General features: G+C 40.8%; 2 protein-coding genes across 3 annotated transcripts in view; one reads left to right on the forward strand and one right to left on the reverse strand.

The window, feature by feature from the left end:
• The window catches only part of CSNK1G2 (casein kinase 1 gamma 2), a 146412-nt gene extending 137380 nt beyond the window's left edge, over positions 1-9032 (reverse strand). Inside the window, exon 1 of one of the 2 annotated variants that reach the window (XM_030217723.1) lies at positions 8710-9032. The gene's annotated coding sequence lies outside the window, so the exon portion shown is untranslated. Of the gene's footprint in view, positions 1-8691 lie in introns of both variants that reach the window. The other variant, XM_030217722.1, reaches the window with a different exon arrangement.
• Positions 9033-9320: 288 nt separating this feature from the next.
• The window catches only part of SCAMP4 (secretory carrier membrane protein 4), a 39267-nt gene continuing 35501 nt past the window's right edge, over positions 9321-13086 (forward strand). The window contains exon 1 of the mRNA XM_030217832.1: positions 9321-9701. The gene's annotated coding sequence lies outside the window, so the exon portion shown is untranslated. The remainder of the gene's footprint in view (positions 9702-13086) is intronic.

A 13086-nucleotide genomic window follows, 5' to 3' on the forward strand; every position in this document is an offset into this window, starting at 1 on the left:
GCTTCATTCCTAAACTAGGAACAAACTCTGATCCATTTAACTGTACTCCTGCCAAAACAGGATGCCTAAATGGCACCCTATTTCACCTCAAGAACCACATGGTAGCAAACTTGTCAGGGTTCAGTTTTAGATTATGTTCTAAATTATACACTGCTTAAAAAAAAATTCATTTCTGCAATTTTAATATACATAATCTGAGTATACAACTTGTCAAGCAAAATGACAAAATTAGGGAAATCTTACAATTATAAAGGAAAAGAAAAGGAAAAAAAAATTAACTCTTCATTACTAAAGTTCACCAAACTAAGGAAGTGAAGAATCAAGGGAGAAAAATGTTCCCTAAATTGGGATAATAAACAGGAAAAAAAAAAACCCAACCCTGCTGAATGCACAAGTTATAGTGCAGTCATATATTAAAGCACACCATTATGACTAATTCTGGGGACAAAAAGGGTCTGCAGCAGAAGTCAGTGGAATTCTGACAATTTACCAACAACAACAACAAAAAAATGATGACAATTGTGAAGGTTCAAAGAACTCAAATTTCACAATACATCTTACAAGAAAATTTTAAATAACTGTCCCTAAATAATAGATCTGTGCTCTTAATAACAAAAATGTTTCCTCCTAATTTGTGTAGCGTGAGCCACATCAAGGAAGACCCAAATTTTATTATAGAAAGTTGTCAGAACTTAAAATGCTTTTTCAAAATCATATCACAATCCTCAATATCCTGGAAAACCACAACCAAAGTAGCATGCCTGAGAAAAATTACACTGACCAGTAGCTAAGCTAGGACTATTTAGTTTATCAGGTAAGTCCAACAATAGTTCTGATGATTAATAATCTTCCTTCGATGATGGGGTAGGAACATAATATAACTTTCACTTTCTTTGGACTCATTACATTCAAATTCTCTTTAAAATCTCTCTCCAATAAGGTCTTTGGAATCCCCTCCTGCTTAGGAAAGTTCAAAAACCTGAGATTTGTTTTTCCTTCATTAAGTTCTCCATATTCTTTAGTTTCCTACTAATAGAAATAGTGTCCTGAGCAATATATAACCAACTTAAACTCTCCGTCCAATATTTTCAAAAATTTGCCCCCAATTAGTCATTCTATTAAACACACCACAGCTTCAGAATTCTTTTTTATTTTTGTTACATTTGTACCCCGCGCTTTCCCACTCATGGCAGGCTCAATGCAGCTTACATGGGCAATGGAGGGTTAAATGACTTGCCCAGAGTCACAAGGAGGTGCCTGTGCCTGAGGTGGGAATCGAACTCAGTTCCCCAGGACCAAAGTCCACCACCCTCACCACTCTACTATTGAACATTCAGTAGTCGAAACTGTTCCTCCAAAGTTGTCCCCAGATTTTCTATAGCAAGCCAAACAGTTTCTAGAGTAAATATTTGTGGTTTTCCATCACCAAAACTGAAAGGGATGCAGTCTGTGTTGGAACTTCACCTCTTTGCAAATATCCTCTCCGTGTACCAATGAAATAGGTCACAAGTGTCCAGGGACAGTTGAGTAATCTTCTCCCGGAGATCACCATTATGATCACCAACCTCCCTATCCACCTCCAGATGACTGTGGGGCATTACGCTGCCTGCGTTCTTCCGGGCCCTAAGGAAGAACAAGGAAGACACAGAGTCTCCCTGCTTCAGCATTTCTCCCAGAGGCTTCTGATACAGAGCCTGTTACTCCTGAGCCGAATCCATCGGACCCAAGGTTGGGGGTGGCCAGGGCACACCTCCAAATTTGGCATGTCCCTTCCTCTCCTTCCCCATACCTGATATCTGAAGTCAAAAGAAGCAAAACTCCAGAAAACTGGACATTTCAAAGGTAACTCAGGCTCTGCTCACTAAGAAATGATCAGCAGCCATCCTGCTCTGCCCCCACTATTCATTGACTTAAGAGTTAAGATTGTTAATGTATGTCCTCTTAGTATACCAAAATTCTTATTTTATTTATAATACTTCCTATACCACCAATTGCTATAGGTTCTAGGCACAATACAAGTCTACATGTGAAATTGTAAAAAGTTTCATTAGTACATTTCTTTACATCTCTTAGCCAAAGGACTAAAGAGAAATGAAAAATTAGTCAGTCTTGAAATACAAGCCTCCTGAGATCCAGCAGTCAAGAGCTCCCTAAACTACATCAATGGGATGCCATGCACACCAATTTTTGATAATCGCTTGAGCACCAAGGAATGATTTCTAGTATGAAATTATAATATTTGAGTCCAGGCTAATCAGTACAGTTAGACCTAACAAGTGCAACCAGTATGGTCTCCATTCTATAAGCACAAAAACCTGATTGAGTGCAAGACCACATGATATTTCACAAACTGCCTTCATTGCTCGTATACAACTTTTTCCACAACAGTGGGAAATCAGAACCAACACAGCGATGGAGCGAGACATGACAGTGGAGACTCCTGTTGCGTTTGTTAAAAGTTCACTGTATAATTTTCTGACTTACCTCTATGGCGATGCCAAAGGGCACAGGGAAGATGAAGGATGTCCCTTCACTGCATCAAATCACAACATTTGAAACCCTCTCCTTGTTGGGGGCTTCCGCTGTCAGAGTTAGAAAGGACTCTGCATTGGACAACAATACTTTGCTAAGCCCATTAGGGCCAACTTCCTCCCCTGCCCTGTGGATGACCGAAGAGCAGCTGCTGTGGTTTAGGAGGAACCCAGGATTGTAATTGTAAAGGCTGCTCAATGTTTGATGGGTTTGTTACATCTACAGTGTTATTGTCCAGCTTAACAACGGTTCAGGAAGGCAAGGCTACTCAGGGAATGGGTAACCTATTTTGCTGACTGCCTGTTCCTTTAATCCCCCGTCAACTTCAGTCTTTGTGGTCTGCTCTGAAAAGTTTCCATCAGGTTTGCTCTTCATTTGTAACAATATCTTTTAAACTCCTCCACCAGAGTGCAAGATCTAGAGACATCTTTAAACTAATAAGCTTCCAGGATTGAAAGTATGGGAAATACTATCGAAGAGTTGAAAAGTCTGTCTGTACAGCATGTTCAAGAAAAGAACATGTTGGTGAGAAAAACTGAGAACTTTGAGAACAGCAATAGAAGTTTGAACTTTTGGTTGTTAAATGTTCCGGTATCCAGGGTTAGCACTCCTAAAGAACTGTTCTATCATTTTTTTTTATATTATATTGGTGCTTAAATTTTCAGAAACTGATTTACCACCTAAGCAGAAAATTTATTATTCGTCTACAATAGATTTGGAAACACATGATCAAGCCATGTTGGATGTTTCAGCTATTTCAGAATCATTTGAGCTAGAGATATCCAGGAGGAGTATTCTATTGACATCACTTGTTTTCCTATAGGAAAAAAAAAACAGTTTTTAGATGACTAGATCTTTGGATACAACATTCCCAACAACCAAAACTAGTTTTTTTTTTCCACGTTCTTCTAGATGGATGCAACTTAGAAGAAAGACCTTTTTATTTATGCACCATGCTGTTTTTCTTTCAATTGCAATTTTCTTGTAAATCCTGTTTCCTACCAAAATAATCACTATGTATTTTTTGAGCCTTCTCAGTTGCAATTTTTCCTTGAGGGTAAAGGAATTCTTTCCAGGGCAAGTTCCACTGCTACTTAGTCTGTATTGGCCTGTTAAGTAATGAGGGGATATTCCTCCCTTTCCCTTTTTAATTTTCCATCTTCCTCTGGATTTTTTTTACTTGTCTCCTCCCCTACTTACGGACTATATGTTTCTGGATTGCTTATTCAAAGTTGATTTGTGCACTTTAAAAACAAATGTAAAAAAAATGGGAGATCAGACACAGGACAATAATGAGCAACTTCCCCTCCCATAATGGTACCTTTGAATACAGTATTGGTGTAACAGACCTCTTCTGAGATTTGGGAACTGGTCCTGTAGTCAAACTATGATTGATCAGATAGATCATTACATTTTACATGTGGAAAGGGACTGATTGAAGTATTTACACGCATTCAGCACAAACACGTGTATCAATGAGATGACATGTACTTATGCTTTCACCACATGAATGCATTCCTAGGGGTGTAGTTCAGATAGAGCAGGTATAAAATACACAAGTACATCACAAATCTATAAAATACACAGGTACAAGCATAGAATATACTTTCAGGGTAGGTGTACATTTATGTTAATTATGCACTACTGGGGGTGGAGTATGCATTGTATATACCTATGTTGCCTTTATAACATTGATGTCCTGTTATAAAATTAGTCCCTCAGTGCATGGGACAGGCATGTGGGATCTCTCAGGGGAAGGAAGAGATAGCGGATGATATGATTGGGCAGATTGAACGATAGGCAATATGGCTTTTATCAGCAGACATTTTCTATGTTTCTATACATTAGTCTAAAAGGCATCAATAAGTATTTATAGCAAAAATTATCACAACATGTTTACACACAAAAACAATAACTACTACAAGCATCTAAACTGCAGGACAGCATTTCAAAAGACAGACAGCTCAGAAAAAAGGTAATTTTCTATCCATGTCCAACTTCACTTTCTTTCAGTAAGAAAATTTTAGCTGGGTTGCTTTAGATAACTGAGTAGGGCAATACCATTCTCTCTTGAGCAGGCTGGGCCCAAATTGTGCAGGGCTTTAAAACAGAATTGAAAGCACCTTAAAATGAACCCAGAAATAGGGCCATCAATGAACTTTAAAGACTGGAGTATTATATTCCTATTTGTGATTCCTGCTAAAAAAAAAAATAAAAATAAAACTGCATATAATGCTTCCCTTGATAAACCCAGATACACTTTGCTGTAATAATCCATCCAAATAATGCACGTGGATGACTGTAGCAAAACATCTCCTGGGTGAAATGTCTCAACTGTCCTAGAACACTATTTTTTGACAGATCCTACTTAATGTTCCAAAAGAACCAGTGCATATTAAACACTATCCAAGTGGTTCTGAAACCTTATCCTGGAGGCAGTCCAGCCAGTCAGGTTTTCAGGATATCCACAATAAATATCCATGAGATAGATTTGCATGAGGTGGAGGCAGTGCATGTAAATCTCTCATGAATATTCACTGTGGATATCCTGAAAACCTGACTGGCCTGGGTGCTTCCAGGACCAAGTTTGGGAACCACTGCACTGTCCAATTGCTTAATCCTACCCATTGTTGTCAAGATATCTAAATTAACTCTTGTCTGACCTTTTCAGCCACCGTAGCTCTGATTTGTCAGGATTCAGCTTACACTACCAGAACAAAACCACTAAGAGAGCCCTCAGATGTTCCTTCAGGCACCTAACAGTCATATCCCACTTTCTGCTGCAAGAGACAAGCTGAATACCAGTAGCACAAAGATAAAAATTAATTTCATATTTCCTCATCACACTGACCAAGGCAAATGTTGTGAAGAACTGGTGAGACAATGGACCCTGGGAAAGATGCCCCACGCCAAACTCCCATTGTGATAAAAAATTTCATCCTCAAGGAACTTGTCTCCATCTCTAATGAAGTGTACAAATTCCAACAACCGATCAACAAATCATGGTCAACAGCATCAAATGCATCTGAAAAGTCAAGAAAAATTACCTACACTTCAGGCCTACCATGTAAACGATAAAGTATTGCTTATTCTTAAAAAAAAAAGAAATATATTATTTTTAGATCTGCCGTTAACTGATTTGTAAGATTTTCAAACCTAGGAGAAAGGCCTTTTTGTAATATTTGTCATAGTGAGTTCCAATTTTTACTGGAAAATGGATGTCCCTTTTCAAAAGAACATACTCGGTATCCCTATATCAATACCTTTTCTCACTCATAGACCTATACACAAATTTTAAACTGAGGCAGCCAAGTATTCAGTCCCAGACATGCTCATCTTGAACATATCAGACACACAATACAAAAGTAAACTAGAAAAGATAATTTTCCTAATTTTAGCTAGACAAAACCAAAGATGAGGGAACAATAATAAACAAAGATTAAACCTGGTAGCACTCAAAAGATCACAAAAAAGATTAACTCTCAAGCCCCCTGGTGTTAAAGGGGCGATCAAGGAGGACAAAGCCGTAGCGGAGAAATTAAATGAATTCTTTGCTTCGGTCTTCACCGAGGAGGATTTGGGGGGGGACACCGGTGCCGGAAAGAATATTTGAAGCGGGGGAGTCGGAGAAACTAAACAAATTCTCTGTAACCTTGGAGGATGTAATGGGTCAGTTCAGCAAGCTGAAGAGTAGTAAATCACCGGGACCTGATGGTATTCATCCCAGAGTATTAATAGAACTAAAAAATGAACTTGCGGAGCTACTGTTAGAAATATGCAATCTGTCCCTAAAATCGAGTGTAGTACCGGAAGACTGGAGGGTAGCCAATGTTACTCCGATTTTTAAGAAGGGTTCCAGAGGAGATCCGGGAAATTATAGACCGGTGAGTCTGACGTCGGTGCCGGGCAAGATGGTGGAGGCTATTATTAAGAATAAAATTGCAGAGCATATACAAAAACATGGACTGATGAGACAAAGTCAGCACGGATTTAGTGAAGGGAAGTCTTGCCTCACCAATCTAATGCATTTTTTTGAGGGGGTAAGCAAACATGTGGACAATGGGGAGCCGGTTGATATTGTATATCTGGATTTTCAGAAGGCGTTTGACAAAGTGCCGCACGAAAGACTCCTGAAGAAATTGCAGAGTCATGGAATCGGAGGTAGGGTATTATTATGGATTAAGAACTGGTTGAAAGATAGGAAGCAGAGAGTAGGATTGCGTGGCCAGTATTCTCAGTGGAGGAGGGTAGTTAGTGGGGTCCCGCAGGGGTCTGTGCTGGGTCCGTTGCTTTTTAATGTATTTATAAATGACCTAGAGATGGGAATAACTAGTGAGGTAATTAAATTCGCCGATGACACAAAATTATTCAGGGTCGTCAAGTCACAGGAGGAATGTGAACGATTACAGGAGGACCTTGCGAGACTGGGAGAATGGGCGTGCAAGTGGCAGATGAAGTTCAATGTTGACAAGTGCAAAGTGATGCATGTGGGTAAGAGGAACCCGAATTATAGCTACGTCTTGCAAGGTTCCGCGTTAGGAGTTACGGATCAAGAAAGGGATCTGGGTGTCGGCGTCGATGATACGCTGAAACCTTCTGCTCAGTGTGCTGCTGCGGCTAGGAAAGCGAATAGAATGTTGGGTGTTATTAGGAAGGGTATGGAGTCCAGGTGTGCGGATGTTATAATGCCGTTGTATCGCTCCATGGTGCGACCGCACCTGGAGTATTGTGTTCAGTACTGGTCTCCGTATCTCAAAAAAGATATAGTAGAATTGGAAAAGGTACAGCGAAGGGCGACGAAAATGATAGTGGGGATGGGACGACTTTCCTATGAAGAGAGGCTGAGAAGGCTAGGGCTTTTCAGCTTGGAGAAGAGACGGCTGAGGGGAGATATGATAGAAGTGTATAAAATAATGAGTGGAATGGATCGGGTGGATGTGAAGCGACTGTTGACGCTATCCAAAAATACTAGGACTAGAGGGCATGAGTTGAAGCTACAGTGTGGTAAATTTAAAACGAATCGGAGAAAATTTTTCTTCACCCAACGTGTAATTAGACTCTGGAATTCGTTGCCGGAGAACGTGGTACGGGCGGTTAGCTTGACGGAGTTTAAAAAGGGGTTAGATAGATTCCTAAAGGACAAGTCCATAGACCGCTATTAAATGGACTTGGAAAAATTCCGCATTTTTAGGTATAACTTGTCTGGAATGTTTTTACGTTTGGGGAGCGTGCCAGGTGCCCTTGACCTGGATTGGCCACTGTCGGTGACAGGATGCTGGGCTAGATGGACCTTTGGTCTTTCCCAGTATGGCACTACTTATGTACTTATGTACTAATCTGCTCAAAAGCAAGTTGGCCCAAGTCCTGTTTCTTAAAGTTTATTTATAGCTTGTTATTATTGATCTGAATTTGTTCAACACCTCTCTTTTTTCTAAGGTCCCCTTTTACAAAGGTGCACTAGCATTTTTAGCTGAAGCTAAAAATTAGTGCACCCTAACTATATAGATGCCCATACAAATATTATGGACATCCACATGGCTAGCGCACACTAAAAACACTAGCGCACCTTTGTAAAAGATCACTAAACATACTGTGAAATTCAGTTTTTAAATGCCTGTGTGTGTCTGGGGGAGGGGTCGTTTTGCCAGGCAGTTACTTTGTATTTACTATTTTCACATCAACCTTGGGGCAGACGAAATACAGTTTAAACCAGAACCTTAACAACATAGATTTCTTAAAACAACGGTCCCCTCCTTACCCCCCCCCCCTCTCCTGAGGGGGTGGTGGTGAGGAAGTGCTGGCAATGAGTAAAGAAACTATCTGTTGTGTTCACTACTAAAAAGAACACAACAACCCAAGAGGATTTTAGGACATTAGGACACTTCGGACGAGCAAAAACATTGTCTCCTCTTCCAAGGGGAGGGGGGGAAAACAAAATCCCAAACTCTCAAAACACACATTTTAACCCCCCCCCCCCCCCAAAAAAAAAAAAAAAAAATTGCTGGGACAACCATAACCCGGTGGAAAGACTTCTGAATACCCGTGTCCTGGGAGCAGGAAAGGAGGCGTTAACATTATTATTTTTTTTCCTGGTAGTGTTTGGAGTCTGTGCGTGTCCCAGGCGGTATCAGAACACCTCCTCGCTGTTCCCCAACATACCGTACTCCTCTCCTTTACCTCTCTCCCGCTGAGGTGGGGATTGGGGGGGGGGAGCTCTCACGAAGGGGAACCGGATCCAGGCCTCGCTCTCACCCCCGGCATTTCCTTCCTCGACCTTCCCTCGCCGTTCTGTTTCTTTCTCTTTCTCCCTCCCTCACAGCCTCTCACCATCCGACGGCAACAGCGGCTACTGCGACGCAGCTAGCGCCTTTTGCGTAAGGCCACCATCCAGCCACAGACATTAAGTCACGCCATCTGTCTAAAGAGGCTTGTTGAATGACCAACTCGGGTGGGGAAGGAGGGGGAAGCGCCACAAGCTCCGCCTTGTTCTCGCTCAGAGGCGCAGGCGCGTACGGCCTCTCTACGCAGCCGGCGTTACTCTAGTGCTGTGCAAAGAGGTTGTTCTCTCTCTAATGGGTGCGAGGATAGGATGGACAAGACTAAACGAATGGGAATGCCAAACGCAGCGCAGGCGCAGACAGAAAAGTCAGTGATGTAAGCGAAGTGCGCAGGCTCCTTAGCCGACGTCACCGTTTTTTTTTGTTTTTTTTTTTGTTGCTTGCGCCTGTGCGCTTCGCAGTCTAATTTGTTTCACGCCATCGATGATCCAAGGAGCCTGCGCACTTCGCGCCACGCGGCAATGACGTATTTTACCGGCGCCGGAAGTATGGCAAGACGGTTCTCTTAGTAACGGGCGTCTTTTTTTTTTAGCTGACGACACATAGAGAGTTTTTTTTCTCTGATGGCTATAGTAATACTCCCAGCTGCTTCTTCCAGTACGCTTTGGGAAAATCAGATCTAAGAGCAAAGTAATGGGGCCTTCCAATTATACCCGTAGCTAATACCCAAAGCAAGGAGCAGCTAACTGGTTTGCGTACGCCCAACACCCCACATTCCCGGCAGGCGTTGCGGTCAGGGAGGCGGAGTCTTTTCAAGCAGGACAGGGGGGGAGCTGCGGTCTGGTGACTGCCTGACTGGTGCTGGTGGTGGTCAAGGAGCGTGACAAGAAGGTAAGTTGGAGAGGTTCTCCTGCTCTTAGAGTTGCGCGGGCTTATGTTATGCTGCTCCCTAAATATGGCTATTGGATTTCCTGCAGGAGTGGGGTCTCGGTATCCTTTTCCCCTCCATGCAAGCTTCTTAGTAGGAGGATAATAACTGCTTGATTAGTTAATATGCTTCGTTCATTCTCGTAGTAACTTCTCTTTGACGTTAGGGGTTGCTAATAGGATTTTGTACTGGGCATGTTGATGGACTTAGTGGTGCTCATTTTCAAAGCACATAGACTTACAAAGTTACATAGCATAAGTGACGGCAGAAAAAGACCTGTACGGTCCATCCAGTCTGCCCAACAAGATAAACTCATATAGTAACCTATGTAACTTTGTAAGTCTGTGTTCTTTGAAAATGAATTTCGCCAACTTCCACCCCCAATTCTGTTCTGACTTAAATACCAACCTCCCATCCTTCTCTTTCCGTCTTTCCTTAATTTTATCCCTCCTTACCCTTTCTCCCAAATTACACTATCCTATCCTGTCTACCCTCTTTTATCCTAGTCATATATTATCTAGCTGAACTTATCATACACTACTAAGCCCAACTTTACATTGTTTTCTACTGTTTTATTAACTTTGTATTTCAAATTACTATGTAAGCTGTATTGAGCCTGCATTATGTGGGAAAGCGCTGGGTACAAATCCTATGTAATAAAACTCACCCTCAACGTTCTGAGGACACTGACGTCACTGTCAGGTCCTCTGGGCACTTCCTTCCGCTTCGAAGCCTTCGTGGTGGTGAAGCCACCAAAACCACTGTGTTGGGGCCCGCCCTCACATCAAATGTTATGACGTCGAGGGCGGAGCAATGGCGTCAGTGGCTTCACAACCAACAAAACAGCAGATTGAAGGTGGCGTGCCGAGGTCCGCAACAATGGCGGTCAGTGCCTTCAGAACGCCGAAGGGGTGAGTAGGGAGCGAGGGAGGTTCAGAAGGAAACCGTGCTAGCGCCCGTTTCATTTGCGCAAGAAACGGGCATGTTTTACTAGTGTAATAATAATAACATTGTCTTGCGTGCTGGTTACACACTACAGATATATTAAGTCATTCAGCTGTAGATGTAATTGTGTGCTGTGAAAGGAAAGTTAGGTAGTGTGTGAAGAATTAAGTTTTGTTTGGAGTGGGGGGAGAGAATGAGCTGTCCCGTTTTCGTGTAGGGCTGCCCTTTTACTCCAGGTTGTTTGGACCTGATTTGCGCCTGTTGTATGCACGTGTTTGTGTTTCAGGGCTTCTTAAGGAACTTTGGGGGGGGGGGGGGGTGATACTATAAATAAATGTGTACCAACCAGAGGAATTAAGCAATAGAGTGTCACCTGAATCTTCTCTGTTTCTACCATAATCCACCAGTAGAATAAAATCCTGTGATTGGCTTCACATGTAGGCAGTCTGGTGTCCTTTGGGTCAACCAAGGAGGTTAGATTGAGGAGGAGACAGTACAAGGCTGTCTAGCCCATTATATGGGTTGAAGCCTGTAGGTGGAGATTGCCATCAGAGTGGTTCACCCACAACAATAGCAAACGCTATTGAAAGCAATAGTAAAAGATTATTAGAAATAAGGTACTGCCTATGCGTGGTCCATCTGTAAAAGGTCAAAAGCTGTTCTAGTTAGATAGGCAGTGCCTTGAAAGGTGGAGGACAAAAGTTTTTGGTTTTTTCTTTGCTTATGAAACCTTTTTATTTATTTTTTTAAAGTCATCTTTATTGAGGTTATTTAACATTACAATAATACAAAATTATATAGAGCTGATTTATAATCGTTATTAACAAGTTATATATGCATACATCAAGAAACAATACGCTTCAAACATGAAGCATAAAACAAGATAACAAATGAGCAGGTGAGAATAAACATTCTAACAGTACAGTGGAAATTGCTGAGTGTTTAGATAAAGATCAAACTTAAACTATTTACACTTACGTTTACAAGTTGGGGAAATTAACTTTAGAGAAATATCTTCATATTTCCTAAACAGTAATACAGCATTCCACCATAAAAAGTGGACAAGTTGGAATTATCTTTCCAATGTTGAATAACCAGTTTTAGAGATAAGAAAATCAAACGGAGATGCTTCTTCATCAGAGATGGAATAAGACATTACAAGAGATTTCCAAACAATGTGCTTAAAAGCCAAGAGTTCTGTCAAAACTATAATTTTCTGAATTTTGGGCCATATTTCAAGCCAAAATGTGTTTACATTGTTACATTCAAATATTATATGTTTAATTTGTCCTTTTTGCTTGGAGCAGAACCAACATAAATCAGTAGAGTCTTTCTTCCTTCAACATAGAGCCTTATGGACCCCTATTAAATCATTTACAAGCCAATTTTAAATGATTTAATAGGGGTCCATAAGGCTCTATGTTGAAGGAAGAAAGATTGAGTGATGGAGGAGGAAAGCGAAGGTCTGGGGCCATGGAGCCGAAAAGAGACCATTGTTTGACAACTGCTCTCCAGAATCAGTTTTCCAAGATCTCTGCGAAGAAGTGCAATATTGTTTATTGTGAGTTTGATATGTCTTATAAAATACTGAGATTGAGCAGTTATGAGAGACAAAGAGAGATTGAAAGGGGAGAGAAGGAAATAAAACTTTAATATTCTAATTAGTATGAAGTATGGCTTTTTGTAATCTTTGCCAACTGAAAAATTGAGAGGGAGGGAAAAATTTTGTTGCAATTGTGCAAATGATTTAAACTTTCCATTAGATTTTAATTGAGAAGCCATAAATTATTGTCCTTATGCCAAAGGGTCCAATCAAATGGCTTGTTATCAATCTTTATTAAAGGATTATTCCAAATTGGCATATCGGAGAACTTTCAATTTATTTGAGAGGTAAAATTTGAATCTTTTAATAACATCAGTAGTGGCGGAAATAACTACTAATAATCTCAGAGAGGGGGTATAATAGTATAGGATGTACTAAATACCTTTCAAAAAGAAGCCAAGTAGGGAAAGAGGGAAGGGAGGGTTTCAAATTTAAGTTATCATCCATAAACAGAAACCAGTTTTATTTTTATTTATTTTATTTATTTATTACATTTGTACCCCGCTCTTTCCCACATACAGCAGGTCCAGTGCAGCTTACATAGTAAAAGAGAGCATCTTACATGGTAAAGAATACAGTAAAAACAAGGAAATGTAGGAACAGTATTATAAATTGTGATGATCATAACTACTTACATTATGAAAGGCATTACAAAGGACATGTGAAAAGAACGTAATGAACTAGAATAGGGAAGGTAGACAAGGATATGATAGATGAAAGGGAAGGAGAATAGGAGGGAAATGGTAAAGGATGGAGGGAAGGCTTGATTCAAAATGAATGATGGTGATATTGTGTGAAGC

The sequence above is a fragment of the Microcaecilia unicolor genome, chromosome 11, assembly GCF_901765095.1.
Source record: "Microcaecilia unicolor chromosome 11, aMicUni1.1, whole genome shotgun sequence".
Lineage (NCBI taxonomy): Eukaryota > Metazoa > Chordata > Amphibia > Gymnophiona > Siphonopidae > Microcaecilia > Microcaecilia unicolor.